Consider the following 16,894-nt stretch of genomic DNA (forward strand, 5'->3'; position numbering starts at 1 on the left):
CAGTACCTACTGTGTACGTTTATTGCTGTGCCTACTTACTCCATTTGGTAAAATATTAGCATGGGTAATTGATGGGTCCACTCTTATACACATATTTTGTGCAATCTGATATGCCCTTTATTTTTGTTGATTATTGTTTTGTTATATGTCCATATCCTTAACCAGCCATTTTCTATTTCATAAGGCATACTACTGACCTATATTCATGACCATGCGGGTACAGCGCGAGCTGTCTAATTATTTGCCATTTCTTATAATATACTTGCCATGCTGTCACGCTTAAACTAAGCAGTTCTGGCGGCAAGCAATGAAGACTAGAGCCAGGTTTTAGACTGACATTGGGGTTGAGTGAAACATGCCGCATCTCTTTGCCAGTCTTTAAACCCGAGGATTACTGGATTACTTGGTGGTGCCACGAGCATCTCCCGAGCCCCAATGCCACCGCAATTATCAGAACATGAAGAGAACTGGAGCAAGATGATGTCTACTATAAGCATGCAGCCCAGCTTTGGAGTGGATACCAAGAGAGACCCCTTTAAGAGGGGCCTGCGTAGCAGCTTTGCTCCATCTGAATAGAGAGAGAGGGCGGTATAGTGGTTACGTTACTTATCTGTGCAAAAGGCGGTATGTCGTCTTTATATCAAATATTTTACGAAGAATGATTATATATTGAATATTTCATAAAGAAAAGTTTTATAAAGAATGCAGTCAGGGGTAGGTTAAAGGGTTAAATCTTGTGGGGAAAGGGCTGGGGTGGGCTTCATGATAGCACATTTCACATTGCTAAACTGGGCACGCATAATGCCAGCAAGACAGGATTGGATGTACACGACCCTACTGTCTGTTGGCTGCATGTAGATTCCTCAATACGAGCTGGGTGGGTTGCCATGTATGAACGCTGCGATCGGAAGTGGCCCCAGCGCTCTTAGCATTTCTCAAAACACCCATTGAGGTTTCCGTTGCCCCGGTTGCCCTCTGGGGACACTCCAAAAGAACTTAAAATGCAAACATTCCTGATGACTGCAGTACTAGTGCTGCATGCCTTGTGCCAAGGAGTTTCATGGATGCGTGGGTGGAAACTCTACCATTGCTCGAGCCACATGGGAAAGACAAGCTTACAGACAGTGAACAGGAGGAGGCGGTGTTTCCTTTGGAGAAATGAGAATGCAAAATACACTTGAGCCCAGGAACAATACGAAACCATGAGTAGGCGCAACAGAAGTAATGCATATGAGCTGTGAATGATTCCCTAGACATATACTGTCCACTGCAAACAAATATCATCCCTTTTCTCTTGTTCTCTCTCATTTAACTGTTGGGTTTATGATAGTATTTAAGGGGGGAAGCGGAAGAATTATTGCTTGTTCAAAATATTTTGTAAGTCTTATAGTTAGTATTTTTTCACTGGAATGTATTATTATGTATGTTTGTATAATGGAAATTAACAAGGGGGGTCCTGGGAGTCCCTCTGCCAGACATTAGTTCTGGTAACAAGAGACTTACCCAGAGTCTTTAGCTCACTATCTTTCACAGAGAAGAAATGTCCCAAACAAATCAGTCTTTGTCCTGCCCTGGGGCAGTCCAGCACTGAAATGCTAAGCAATTCTCCTCTGAGCAAGAGTACCAACAGAAACCCCAGACACGTGTTCGGTCTGGTTGGACCTCATCAGTAGGGTGGATCTATGCCTCTCTAAGAATAGTGAGCAAGGGGTCCATGTCTGGATTCCCCTAGTAACTTAGGGTGAGACGCAAAGTTACTTAAATATGCAAATTAACAAGGGGGGTCCTGGGAGTCCCTCTGCCAGACATTAGTCCTGGTAACAAGAGACGTACCCAGAGTCTTTAGCTCACTATCTTTCACAGAGAAGAAATGTCCCAAACATATCAGTCTTTGTCCTGCCCTGGGGCAGTCCAGCACCGAAATGCTAAGCAATTCTCCTCTGAACAAGAGTACCAACAGAAACCCCAGACACGTGTTTCGGTCTGGTTGGACCTCATCAGTAGGGTGAATCTATGCCTCTCTAAGAATAGTGAGCAAGGGGTCCCCGTCTTGTATAATGGTAAATTGAATAAAATAATTACAAACAAAAAAAAAAAAGAAGAAAAAACCAAGAAGATTATGGACCTGATTCCAAAGATTCAGACTAGAGTTAACGAGAGAATGTTAGGTTTGCTCCTACTCCATTATGCCTGATTCACAAAGCCTAGAATGTTAGAGCCAGTGAGGAATGATAGCTCAGGGGCGACGCATTGTCTTGGACAATGCAGTGCAACACAGGTTCGAATCCCAATCCCGCCCTTACAAACCACTTGCGTTATAAATGAACAATAAAATAAAAAACTGGAACAAATGTGGCAGTGCCTGTAGTAACTCCATGAATATTATTATTATTAGTATTATTATGGTATTTATTGAGCGTGGACTTAGCTTCGAAAAGCAGATCGCCTTCTATTCACTTCTGTTCCTCTTAGCCCCCACTGCCTTCTGCCTCAGGCTCTGTATTGTATATGGCGTCCGCCCTGCTTTCCATACTCTCACTAGTTCTAGGGAACTCAGAGATGCATTTCCTAAGGTCCTGGGGATGGGCTGGCTGACCCCACTTCTCTGGAAGGCTCACAGCCTTGATGTAGGACATGGCATTGTCTCGTTCATCTCCTTGGTCCCCTCTCTCTTTGCCACACTCTCACCTTGTCCTTTGGGTGGCCTTCCTTAGCCTAACTGGTTTTAGTTGATGTATGAGTGTGGAGCCCTTGGAAGTTGAATGATGGACAAGCACGTGGGTGGTCTAAGCAACCAGGGGATCCTCCCCATTCTCCCCCAAGGGTTGGCATCACCTGGCTTCTGGTGGCATCCGTAGCGAAGCACACCAACCACCAGCAAAGTCAGACAGGGGACTTTGCCATATCTGCTATATCATGACATCAAGGTACTCAAACTCACTCACTTGCCTATGACCTGAGAATTGACTTGATTATTTTGTACCACGTGTTACTATTAAAAGGCTATGAATATCAATCATAAAAATCACATTAATAAGGACAGGCTGATAATGTTTATGAACATGCTTCAAATTAACTTATTCAGCAAATGTGTTGAACACTGTGCTATAATATTATGAATAGCAAATACAAGTGTTAAAATTAGTGTAGATTTATTTGATCAAAGACTTGTGAATCATTCACAAAGACATCCATTCCAAACAAGTGTTCACAAAACCACAATATGACATAAAACAGTTGCTAATAAGACACATAGGTGGTGATTAGTAAGAAGGCTTGCTGCTGTTAGCAACTCCCACCGACTATTTACTTAATACTGAAAAGACAGACTATTTGGTTAGAAAAGAAGGGACTGTGTTTGACTCTGACTTACTCCTGAACTACTCCTAGAAAGAGAAAGTACATCAGGAGTAAGTCAGAGGGGCTACCGACAAATATCTGTGAATTGAATAGTCTCTCAGGAGTAAATTAGAGTTGCTCCTGGTCATTTCGTTGTGAATCAGCCCTATAAAATCCTATCTAAATCGATATCAAACATTGGAGGTTATCTACAATGGTCAACATGTTTCAGACCCCAACTACCTACTTCTTGAACCTTCATCAGGATAACACCATTTATGACATTGTGACGGGAATGCACATTCAAACGTCATCAAAAGTAGTGGGTCTTGGACCACCTGCATATAAACAAACGAATAGGATCATTGGAACTCGTTCTTGTTCACTATCTAGTGATCTTATTGTGGGGAGAAATATCCCATATCCCAGGTTTAAAGGCAAAGTGTTTGGGCAACATTACGATCAATGGAATTGTGTAGGGTCAGGAAAGTAGTCAACACTGGTGCTCCATGTCTCTCCTATGAAGATACAGCTCAGAATACAAAAGAAGGGGGGTCTGGGAAACTCTCTACCAGCACAAACACAGCCCATTGACTTGTTCTTGGGTGGATGGCCCCTGGGAGAGTCTCAACCAAGTCTTTAGCTCACTGTTCTTTTCACAGAGAAGAAATTTCCCCGCATATCAGTCTTTGTCCTGCCCAGGGGCAGTCCAGCACCGAAATGCTAGGCAATTCTCCTCTGAACAAGAGTACCACAGCAACCGCATACACGTGTTTCAGCCTTGTTGGGCATCATCAGTGAGGTGAAGCTGCGCCTCTCTAAGAACAGTGAGCAAGGGGTCCACGTCTGGATTGCCCTGGTAACTTAGGGTTAGACCCAAAGTTAATGTATGCAAAAGAAGGGGGGTCTGGGAAACTCTCTACCAGCACAAACACAGCCCATTGACTTGTTCTTGGGTGGATGGCCCCTGGGAGAGTCTCAACCAAGTCTTTAGCTCACTGTTCTTTTCACAGAGAAGAAATTTCCCCGCATATCAGTCTTTGTCCTGCCCAGGGGCAGTCCAGCACCGAAATGCTAGGCAATTCTCCTCTGAACAAAAGTACCACAGCAACCCCATACACGTGTTTCAGCCTTGTTGGGCATCATCAGTGAGGTGAAGCTGAGCCTCTCTAAGAACAGTGAGCAAGGGGTCCACATCTGGATTGCCCTGGTAACTTAGGGTTAGACCCAAAGTTAATGTATGCAAAAGAAGGGGGGTCTGGGAAACTCTCTACCAGCACAAACACAGCCCATTGACTTGTTCTTGGGTGGATGGCCCCTGGGAGAGTCTCAACCAAGTCTTTAGCTCACTGTTCTTTTCACAGAGAAGAAATTTCCCCGCATATCAGTCTTTGTCCTGCCCAGGGGCAGTCCAGCACCGAAATGCTAGGCAATTCTCCTCTGAACAAGAGTACCACAGCAACCCCATACACGTGTTTCAGCCTTGTTAGGCATCATCAGTGAGGTGAAGCTGCTCACTGTTCTTAGAGAGGCAACAGTTTCACCTCACTGATGATGCCCAACAAGGCTGAAACACGTGTATGGGGTTACTGATGGTATTCTTGTTCAGAGGAGAATTGCCTAGGATTTCGGCGCTGGACTGCCCCTGGGCAGGACAAAGGCTGATATGCGGGGGAATTTCTTCTCTGTGAAAAGGACAGTGAGCTAAAGACTTGGTAGAGTCTCTCCCAGGGGTTATTCACCCAAGAACAGGTCATTGGGCTGTGTTCCTGCTGGTAGAGAGATTCCCAGACCCCCCTTTGTTTGCATACATTAACTTTGGGTTTCACCCTAAGTTAAAAGGGCGATCCAGACGTGAACCCCTTGCTCACTGTTCTTAGCGAGGCAACAGTTTCATCTCACTGATGATGCCAAACAAGGCTGAAACACGTGTATGGGGTTACTGATGGTACTCTTGTTCAGAGGCGAATTGCCTAGCATTTCGGCGCTGGACTGCCCCTGGGCATGGGGAAATTTCTACTCTGTGAAAAGGACAGTGAGCTAAAGACTTGGTAGAGTCTCCCCCAGGGGTTATTCACCCAAGAACAGGTCATTGGGCTGTGTTCGTGCTGCTAGAGAGATTCCCAGACCCCCCTTTGTTTGCATACATTAACTTTGGGTTTCACCCTAAGTTAACAGGGCAATCCAGACATGGACCCCTTGCTCACAGTTCTTAGAGAGGCAACAGTTTCACCTCAAAGATGATGCCCAACAAGGCTGAAACACGTGTATGGGGTTACTGATGGTACTCTTGTTCAGAGGAGAATTGCCTAGCATTTCGGCGCTGGACTGCCCCTGGGCAGGACAAAGGCTGATATGCGGGGAAATTTCTTCTTTGTGAAAAGGACAGTGAGCTAAAGACTTGGTAGAGTCTCTCCCAGGGGTTATTCACCCAAGAACAGGTCATTGGGCTGTGTTCGTGCTGGTAGAGAGATTCCCAGACCCCCCTTTGTTTGCATACATTAACTTTGGGTTTCACCCTAAGTTAACAGGGCAATCCAGACGTGGACCCCTTGCTCACTGTTCTTAGAGAGGCAACAGTTTCACCTCACTGATGATGCCCAACAAGGCTGAAACACGTGTATGGGGTTACTGATGGTATTCTTGTTCAGAGGAGAATTGCCTAGGATTTCGGCGCTGGACTGCCCCTGGGCAGGACAAAGGCTGATATGCGGGGGAATTTCTTCTCTGTGAAAAGGACAGTGAGCTAAAGACTTGGTAGAGTCTCTCCCAGGGGTTATTCACCCAAGAACAAGTCATTGGGCTGTGTTCGTGCTGGTAGAGAGATTCCCAGACCCCCCTTTGCATACAGCTCAGAATAGTAGGGCTGAATGTAAAATGCCATGTTAATCAATGTTTGATTTTGCTATAATTTCTGTAATGAGCTTCTGTATTTGTCCTAGAAACTAGTCTTGGTGCACCATAAATATAGATAGATCCTTTAGGCGACTATCCAAATCCATAGGTCATTATAGCTCTTATATTATTTATAAAGGGACTTGTATGGACTATTAAGCAATACTTTTCAAATTGCTTCAATTCGTTGACTGTGGTTCCCGTTCATTCAATTGGTGTTGTGTATCCCTGGCATTGCCCTGAATAAATAGTGCCCTGCATATGTCAACAAATATATAAACATTGATTAAATAGTGTCGTGTATATGACACCAGCTATATAAACATTGATGTAGGCTAGTGTTTGCCCATTACTTTATGTAAATTGTGCTTTTGGGTACTTACATACATATTGTTTTCTAAGCACCATGACAGCAGGTGTTACTGTCATAAAATGCAGCCAGGCTTGGACTGGTCTGTAGGGCAATGGAACAATGCCTGAATCGCAGGCTCAAGCCATCAAGCTAATGTGGCCTAGTTTTTTGGGTAGAAGTGGGCCAGTTTTTTGGTGAAAATGGGCCATTTTAATCAGTTACTTGCAGCTGGTGGTTTTGATCACTGTTTACCGACCAAATATTCTTTAAAATGCACCATTTGCAATACAGTTTATAAAACAACCCCCACCCCCCACACACACACTTGGGTCCTACTCAAAGAGCATGTCAGAAAAGGAATGACTTGCCAGTCGTGACTTTGGGCCACTTTATCATTGGTGCTTCAAGCAGTTGTACGCCCCATCCTGACCTTGAACTCAGTGTTGATCAATGGATCAACTTCGATTCAATCAAGGCGACAGGTGTGTATCAATAACCAGCAGGTTTCAGCAATTCCTGGGACAGACTCTTTAACTGACCGCCCGCCCGTGTACTTATTTTACTGTGTGCTAGACTTGTCCTTATATCTTTCACAATGTTTAATTCTGGCATGGCACCACTGCCCACTCTCATGGCACCGAATGACTTGCAACACATCGGTTGTTGTGCTCTTACCTGCAACGCTCTGGGCATGGAGACATCTCTCAAAATACACTTTGATCTGCAAACTTGTACTCTGACCTCTGACTCCTATTTATTCTTGCCCCACTTGTGCCTTCTGTGCAAACTTGCCGCAAGCGGACTCCAGTGCACAGGTAAGTGAATAAAGTGCAGGTGCTTTTTATTGCCTTTAGGGGTGTTCTGTATGTACATCACGTACTGAGTGATTTTACCAATAGACTTTGGGCACGATTCATGGAATTTTTTTGCAGGGTTCAAAGTGACTTTGCACAGCTGAAATGTGACTGTGCACTGTCGACACAAACCCTGATTCATGGAACTGTGCAAAGGGTATTTTTGCATTGCAAAGTCAGTGCAAGGTCATTTTGTACTGCAACGATGACTTGGTACTGACTTTGCACAGTTCCACGAGTCAGGGTTTGTGTCGGCAGTGCAAAGTCACTTTGAACCGTGCAAAAAATTCCATGAACTGAGGCCCTATGACTGGAACTGCAAAATGCCACTGAGTGGCAGTTGGCACAAGGGGTCGAGCTACTGCTATAAGTTGTTTGTGCACTAGATGTCTGCTGCTCCATCATAGGGTCCATCAGAGGCTTGCTAGGGGGGACCTGAGGGGGCTATAGCCGCAGGTCTTTTGGTGGTAACAGTGGATTGAAGCTCAGGGGCTACAACCAAAAGGCTAGCTATCCCGGCGTCCCGACAGTCCCGACATTAGTGTAGCCCCGGATGTTTTCCAGATGCCTGGGGTCCATTTATGCTGCAGTGCCTAGTTATGTGGGACCCTCGCCTCTAACCATTATATTTTGCTCGGATTTGATACTCTGCCAGCAGTGTTCCCCTCTGCATTTTGAATCACGGGGATGGAAGAGACTTCTCCCTTTACCCTTTGGAAGTAAGCCACCTCTTCACGTATCACAAGGGAGCGCTGCAACAGTCACCCAGTCCTATGAAATACAAGCACTGTAACAACCATCAGTTGTGGCCTTTGTGTGGCATGGCCTAGATATTTTCTAGGCAGTGCCATAATGATACTAGCTGGCCATAACCTGGCAACAGCTGACAAATGGTGTTGTTATGTCAGTGTCTGGCAAATGCCCATTTAATGCTTAGACAAGAGCTAAAAATGTTTGTTTTTAAGAGGAATTCAGTGCAAGGAACAGATATACGGACACACATATTTCTTATCAATCAGGAGGGTACACTTGGGTAACACATTTGCATTGCACCAGGAGCTTATTTGCAGCTGCAATTAAGCCATTACCTTTCAGAAGACTCCTTCGAAATAATAAAGTAGCTCCTTCACAGTACAGCGCTATCTAAAAGAGAGCCTAGTGTGCGTGCTTTGGTAGGGGAGGTTCAGGTAGTTGGTGGGAACTGCTGTAGGCAATAGAATTGCTACGTGTGGCCAATGCAATGGGTGGCTACAATGTCAAACAACAACCACAGGCTGTAGAGTATAACCACCTACTCCCTTTTGAAGAACCATGGTTCACCTAACCAGACTGACATGCACCTACGCTATCACAAAACATTCTTCCTCCGCGGCATCCCTCCATCCCCTTGTTTTTAGCATCTATTTCCAGCCTTCCCATTCCCATATATTCCCCTCGCTCATTTCCTTTCTTCCAGCAGACTAAGTTCTGAATGCCCCTGGCGGGGGCATAGTATATCACTCGATAGAAAAGCTCTGAACCGACTAAATTGGTAATTTGGCACAGGATACAAGCATATAGTCATAGCATGATATAACATTGCATCCCATCTCTCCCAACTTCACGTCCCATGCCAATAGTTCTGGCAGATAGGCAGTCTTTATGGCACCAACTAATAGCCAACATGTAAAAAAGCTGAACTTAATGGGACAGATCCTTTTAAAGATTCCCAGATATCCGAGGCTTGGCAGAACATTCTTTGCTTTACTGCACTTTTTTTGTTTGACATGTGTGCTTGTTTTTTGTTAAGAACTGCAATGATTCTTATCACATGTACAGTGTTACTGCTCTTTGTCATAATGTTTGCTGGTGAATTCCACGCTGCCCTTGACATATGACAGCCAAAACCTATTAGCTTTGCCAATGATTGCATTTTCGTTCTCTTGTTTGTGGGTTCACAGACCGTGCACCACATCCCGGGGATCCTTGCCCATGCCTTGCTTTCTTTGTTTCCCATTTTAGTTATCTTGCCTTCTTGCTTGGCACCTCTTTTTCATTTTCCTTTGTCTCCAACACCCTTCCCATCTTTCTCATATTCTCTACTTCTCTCTTACTTCCTCGCGTTCCCATTGTCCCCTTCGTTTTGTCTTCCTTTATTGTGTTCTTTCACGCCATTTCATTCTTAGCTTAGAACGCCCTTACCCATCACTTAATCGACTTTTCGTTGCCCTCTCGGAGGATAGCTCAGGGGCAACGTGCTGGCCTTGGAAACAAGACGGAACGACACAGGTTCGATCCTTGGGTCCACGCTTAAAAACCTCTCGGTATTAAGTGTGTTATAAATAACCTATCATATCCCCACTTCTTAATCAGATCCTCTCAGGATCCCTATTTTTTGGAAAATAATTCAAAAGGCCACAGGTTCTGGGGAGGGACAAGGTTCACTCTATGGTATGCTGCTACTTGTGACTCCCGTTGAGGGGTAGTTAGAGGTGTGTGTGCTTAGGGTTGTGCACAGGGCCAGTACCTTGGCTCAGGTTGTTGAGTCTTTACCGGCCCTGTACCCCCTCCTAAGTATGGGTGATTGCCGCATTCTACTCAGTTATCCTTGAAATGTATTGCTGCATTGAAAATAATGAAAATATAATTACTCATATGAGTCTTTACTGAAATTACTGAGGCGACATATAAAGAGGCGACGGGCCTACCCTGTCGGTAATGGGCTGCCATCCAAGTAAAGGGGCCTAGTGAAGCTGCCGCTGCGGTGTATATCGCCATTAGCACTCCTGTAATTCCCTACACTGGTTTTAATGGTGTTTCTTTAAGAAGAAAAAGGAAACATACCTTGTGGTGGGCGCGGCAACACTGCGTAAATCCCAACGCCCGTTTTCTAGGTTGATGACCATAACGTCATCAACTAGGAAATTGACATTGGAGACTACAGCGTTGTGCAGCACTGCACCACAAGTTAAGTTTTCTTTCTTTTTTTTAAGCACTCTTAGCAGCAGGGGCGTTGATAGGGGGAGGGCTAAGGGGGCTATAGCCCCTGATCTTTTGGTTGTAGCCCCGGATAGAATCTCAGGAGCTACAGCCAAAAGACTAGCTAGCCCCCAGTCCCAACAGTTCTGACATCAGCTTAGCCCCGGGTCTTTTCCAGACCTAGCAACTCCCCTGCTTAGCAGCCACATAGGGACTACATGGGTGCTTAGAGGTGAGGGTGGGAGGGTGGAAAGGAAGGAGGAGTGGGGATGGGGTTGCTGGCTAGCAGCACCCAGGATGCTCAGAATCTGACTATGTAGCCACAGTGCAAGCATCTTGATTGGCCAATGCTGTAATAATGGATATTGTACCTTTCTGGTCCGGATTGTGTGCGGATGCTCCCTTATTCTATATTGCAGTCCTCTTTCTGTAGGCCCAATATTGAATATCTTGCAAATGTAAACAATAAAATAAATAGCATATGTTGTCTTACAGTTAATAAACTCTTTCACCACCATTTGCTGATTGGTATAAGGTACACATTTCTAAATCTTCGCTATAGCACACAGACACATGCGGCACATACTGTATCTGAAAAGATGCCCAGCCTCAATTGGAAGCCATGTATTATTTTATGCATCAGATAAATATGACATGGAGCTTGGACTTAGTTTTTGCTTCATTGTCTCCACTATTCTGAAATTGATTTTGGGTTCTTTTTCAAGATACTTCTCAACCTCTTTGTCTATTCACCAAATGTACATGTAGTCCCTAGCATATTGTACACTAGGTTAGTTCGTGCTGAATATTGGGTAATGAATTGAACATGGCCTTTCATATTTTGATTTGTTTCCTGCCTTTTAGATTTCGGTAAATCCCTTCTCTAGACCTTCCTAACTTTCTTTATCGCTGAGCTCTCATCCCTTTTTGCATACCCTCTTCTAGTAAATCCTTAGCAGTTAAATCATTATCATTGCTGCAATTTCTCCTGGCCCTTATCAATGTTCCTTTCGCAATATTCTTAACAATACTGCATCTATGTACACAATTAGCATGTAATGTAGAGTTGTTATTCTTAATCATTATTGATAGATGCAGGAAATAATTGTGTCTTTTCTAGAAGTGGATGTCAATTCTATTTTTAAGCTGCTCTAATTCAAATTTAACGTGAATTCATCTAATTGTTGCTCACTTCTGCACAAATCATAAATACTTCACCTATTTATCTCCTACACATATGCACATGTTTCTTTAAAGCAGACATTGTGGGGGAGAGAGCATGACACATTTTGTACTGTCCCAAAAATAGATTTGCAAGAGAAGGATCATATTTGGCTCCTATAGCTGCCCCTACCTTCCGTTGACAGAATTAGCCACTGGAAATTAAGTCATTATTGATCAACGTAAATTTCAACATCTCTTCTAACATATCACAATACATGTAAAATTAAACGGATTGTTCAGATCTGCAAGTGAAAATTGCTCACAAACGAACAATGTTGGAGAGGGCTGCCTGCCGATGGTTGCCTTCAACAAAACGGTTCTCTCACCTCTACACTTCGCCTTTACACTTTTGTGGGGTCCCAGCCCACCTCCACAGCTACCGCTCCCATCCTGCCCCGTCTAATGACACTTGTCTGTTTTCTGCTTTTGCACCAAGGCGTGTCTTGGGGGAAGTGCATTACATTATTGTGGGTCACTCTTTTTCCGCCGCTCTTGTGAGTGTTACATTTCCCCCCTATCTATCTGCAATCTGCAATCTGATTTTTCCTTTAACCAAAATCTTGCTGTATTCACAGCCAAATAATCTTCAATAGATGTGTATAAAACCTTCACATCATGGAACCATGTAAAAATGTAAAACATGTTTTTAAAAGGCCAATTAATTCAATCTTCAAAACTCTAGAAGCAAGAATACAAATAAACACATCTCAAATACAAGTCCAGTATGAAGAAGAGATGCAGCTCCCTGTCTCACCTTGGCCAGCTGCTGGCTATCTGGTCAAATGCTGGACATGTGCCTTCGGGCCCCTTCCTTTCCAGCACAGTTCCAGGCATGATTTGGGCCTCATTACAAGTTTGCCAGTATCCTGGCAGTAAATCCACCAGGATACCAGCAAACCAAAATCCTGATACCGGCACTCGGTCCGGAGGTATTACTGCGGGATTGTAAGTGCTGGGGTCAGATGTAAATCCCCATTCTATGGAGTCCCATTGGACTCTATGGGGAATGTTGCCAGTATTACTGGCACCGTTAATACTGGTGCCGGTAATACCCGTGACTTTTGCCAGTAAGGTGCCTGACTTACCTCCAGCTCTGAGCTGTAGGTAAGTCAGGCACCTCACCGACAAACTTGTAGTTGAGCAGTGCAGAAACATGCCGGTAAATGTTAATATCGACATATTAATTCCACACCGGCCAACTCGTAATGAGACCCTAATAGTCTTTCTTGCTAAGTGTCTAGCGTCATCTTGTTTACTCCTTCCCAAATTCCGTTCCTTCTGTCTGCTTGGATAAGATTTCCTCACATGACATGTCTTGTACCATCCTGTGCTGTTTTTCTCTTTCTCAGACTCAGAGTTATTATGAAGGTTTCACCCAACAGGCATAAGGTCAACTGTATGTCTCTCTGGCCCCATTAGTTTCAATGTGAATCGAAAACTGCAAATAGTGGATTTCAATTTGCAAATAGTTTCATTGATTAGGGCTAAATTGCAAGTAACAGGTTTGAATTGGCCAACACTAAAAAGTTGTTAATATCATTTAATATCGGCTCATTAAATATGATGGTCCCATCACACAAGTTTGTATGAAATATTGAAACAGAAAACATTCCTGCACAACACAAGTGATAGTATGGGACTTTGTTAACTGCAAATCAGCATTTTATGTCAACCCATTTTATACAGTGTTGCTGTTGTTTTCTGTAAAAGACTGCAGAATGCTGTGAGTACTTTCATTTTACAGTGTCATCTTCATGCACCTTAACCCCCATCCCAGATCCCAGCCGACCCCCATTCACCACTAATTACTGCTCCTGTTGCTTAATTGTCTGCAACACAGCCTTGCAGTAGCTTGTGCCCACTCACCTGTACCCCTATTTGCCCAATGTTGTACATCACTCCACTGCTTCTGAAAGCCAGATCCATGCTCAAGAAATACCCCAAATAAATAAAATAGGCACTGTAAGAAAATTAGCAGGCCTCTCTAAGATTCAATATTTCATGAATTATATATTTATTTATGTATTGTATTTAGTTCATTAAGAACTTTTAAAATGTCATTTGTTTACATGTAAATCAATCAACCACAACAACTTTCACGTAAATAAATATTCCTAGGCATCCATTTTAAAAACCAACGATAAAACTCACACATCCATACAAATCATAAATAAACATTTCATTATAGTTCAAAAACGTAACCAATTCATATTCAGTTCATATCGGTTTCAATCAAATTGCTTCAATTTCAGTCAATTTCATCAGTACTGTTTCCCATACCCAATAAAGTGCCAGGTGCGTTGCTGATGATTGAGTGTTAGAACAATAGATCCAAAATTCCATGTATTATACTCATCACGTGTTTTAAATTTTATTTATTTATTTATTTACATTTATAAAGCGCTCACACAGCCCGCAGGCATCGAGGCGCTGTTACAGGAATTGTTTTTTGTTTTTCTTAGTTGCGTAATTGTGTTTTTTTTTGTCTTAGTTACGTATTTATAACGCGTTCAAACACCCGGAGGTTTCTAAGCGCGGACCTGGGGATCGAACCTGTTGCTGCTTCGTGTCGTCTTGCTTCCAAGACGCGCACGCTGCCGCTGAGCTATCCTCCCGGGACGCTCCTAAAATGAACACTTGTTTTCTAACTGAGTGTCGTTGTTAAAAGTAAAGTCGCGCTACCACTGGGCTGCAGTGTTACTTCCAGTATATAGGTGAATGGCATTTTGTAAAATAAAACAGGGCATATGTGTGTATGTGCAACCAAGTGTTCGTAGCACATGTAACATGACAGTAACATAGCGTGTGAGATGTTCACTCACTGTTCTTCTATATGATTTCTTTGAAATATATGACAAGCCCAGCAACAGTTATACTCTTGTAGTTATCCCTTTCTTCCTTCCAGCTTTGGATCTGACCATAAACTTAAAGGGGAGCTAGGGTTTCTGACCTGTCCATTTTGAGTTGGGAATGGCCCATAGTTCAGGGAGTCTGGGAACCAGGGTGTGGGATAGGCTGTGGGGAGAGCAGGAAATCCCAATAATTGCTTATTAAGTCACAGGCTTGACAGGAGCATATAGTATGCATCCTCTGTCAATGATGGTGTGAATCAGACGGTTCCATGTGTTAATATCCCCTCAAAAATATCGCAATACAAAAATATCGCCATATTTGCAGCAATATTGACCCATTGACCCGGCGGGGGACTGCCCCCGCAACCTCCGCTCCCACAAATTATCCCACCCAAAAATATCGCCAATGGCGAGACAAACGGCCATATGTATGGCGATAGTTTTATCGGGATATTTTGTAGGGATACCCATCAGACTGATGAAGATGGCGATGCTTCCACAGGACCTATACCCTTTTTGACGAATATCTGAAGATCTGAATCTGCGGCCCAAATTGTTTGTCAGGTCAATTCCTTAAGAGCTGCACAAATATGGAACGGACTTCAAAGGCAATCAGACTCGAGAGCAACTATCTAATCTGTAGGAAAGCGCTAAAGACAGCAATCTTTAGGTAACCTTAGCAGACCTTTAGTATAGTCAAATAACAGTCAAATGTCCTGCCTAATTTTGTCGTCCTTGTCTAAATGTAGGCGCCCTGATGCCTGTGGGCTTTGGCGCAATGAAAATGAATAAATCAATATCACTGGGCCTTACTCTCTACGCAAAGTCCTACACAGCATAAGGGGTGATGCGCGTGAATGAACCACACCTGGCTCATGTGCAAACATGAATGCTGCCCTAGGGAAAGGGTGGACCACAGTACCTACTGTGTACGTTTATTGCTGTGCCTACTTACTCCATTTGGTAAAATATTAGCATGGGTAATTGATGGGTCCACTCTTATACACATATTTTGTGCAATCTGATATGCCCTTTATTTTTGTTGATTATTGTTTTGTTATATGTCCATATCCTTATCCAGCCATTTTCTATTTCATAAGGCATACTACTGACCTATATTCATGACCATGCGGGTACAGCGCGAGCTGTCTAATTATTTGCCATTTCTTATAATATACTTGCCATGCTGTCACGCTTAAACTAAGCAGTTCTGGCGGCAAGCAATGAAGACTAGAGCCAGGTTTTAGACTGACATTGGGGTTGAGTGAAACATGCCGCATCTGTTTGCCAGTCTTTAAACCCGAGGATTACTGGATTACTTGGTGGTGCCACGAGCATCTCCCGAGCCCCAATGCCACCGTAATTATCAGAACATGAAGAGAACTGGAGCAAGATGATGTCTACTATAAGCATGCAGCCCAGCTTTGGAGTGGATACCAAGAGAGACCCCTTTAAGAGGGGCCTGCGTAGCAGCTTTGCTCCATCTGAATAGAGAGAGAGGGCGGTATAGTGGTTACGTTACTTATCTGTGCAAAAGGCGGTATGCCGTCTTTATATCAAATATTTTACGAAGAATGATTATATATCGAATATTTCATAAAGAAAAGTTTTATAAAGAATGCAGTCAGGGGTAGGTTAAAGGGTTAAATCTTGTGGGGAAAGGGCTGGGGTGGGCTTCATGATAGCACATTTCACATTGCTAAACTGGGCACGCATAATGCCAGCAAGACAGGATTGGATGTACACGACCCTACTGTCTGTTGGCTGCATGTAGATTCCTCAATACGAGCTGGGTGGGTTGCCATGTATGAACACTGCGATCGGAAGTGGCCCCAGCGCTCTTAGCATTTCTCAAAACACCCATTGAGGTTTCCGTTGCCCCGGTTGCCCTCTGGGGACACTCCAAAAGAACGTAAAATGCAAACATTCCTGATGACTGCAGTACTAGTGCTGCATGCCTTGTGCCAAGGAGTTTCATGGATGCGTGGGTGGAAACTCTACCATTGCTCGAGCCACATGGGAAAGACAAGCTTACAGACAGTGAACAGGAGGAGGGGGTGTTTCCTTTGGAGAAATGAGAATGCAAAATACACTTGAGCCCGGGAACAATACGAAACCATGAGTAGGCGCACAGAAGTAATGCATATGAGCTGTGAATGATTCCCTAGACATATACTGTCCGCTGCAAACAAATATCCCTTTTCTCTTGTTCTCTCTCATTTAACTGTTGGGTTTATGATAGTATTTAAGGGGGGGAGCGGAAGAATTATTGCTTGTTCAAAATATTTTGTAAGTCTTATAGTTAGAATTTTTTCACTGGAATGTATTATTATGTATGTTTGTATAATGGAAATTAACAAGGGGGGTCCTGGGAGTCCCTCTGCCAGACATTAGTCCTGGTAACAAGAGACGTACCCAGA

The 16,894-nt window shown here is 43.7% G+C and overlaps 1 protein-coding gene across 1 annotated transcript in view; it reads left to right on the forward strand.

Moving 5' to 3' along the window:
- The first annotated feature begins 7,307 nt into the window (after positions 1-7,307).
- LOC138525774 (microtubule-associated protein 1B-like) overlaps positions 7,308-16,894 on the forward strand; it is a 107,516-nt gene continuing 97,929 nt past the window's right edge. Inside the window, exon 1 of the mRNA XM_069635974.1 lies at positions 7,308-7,401. The gene's annotated coding sequence lies outside the window, so the exon portion shown is untranslated. The remainder of the gene's footprint in view (positions 7,402-16,894) is intronic.

Source organism: Ambystoma mexicanum, chromosome 7p (genome assembly GCF_040938575.1).
Source record: "Ambystoma mexicanum isolate Mex_15411 chromosome 7p, UKY_AmexF1_1, whole genome shotgun sequence".
NCBI classification, from domain to species: domain Eukaryota; kingdom Metazoa; phylum Chordata; class Amphibia; order Caudata; family Ambystomatidae; genus Ambystoma; species Ambystoma mexicanum.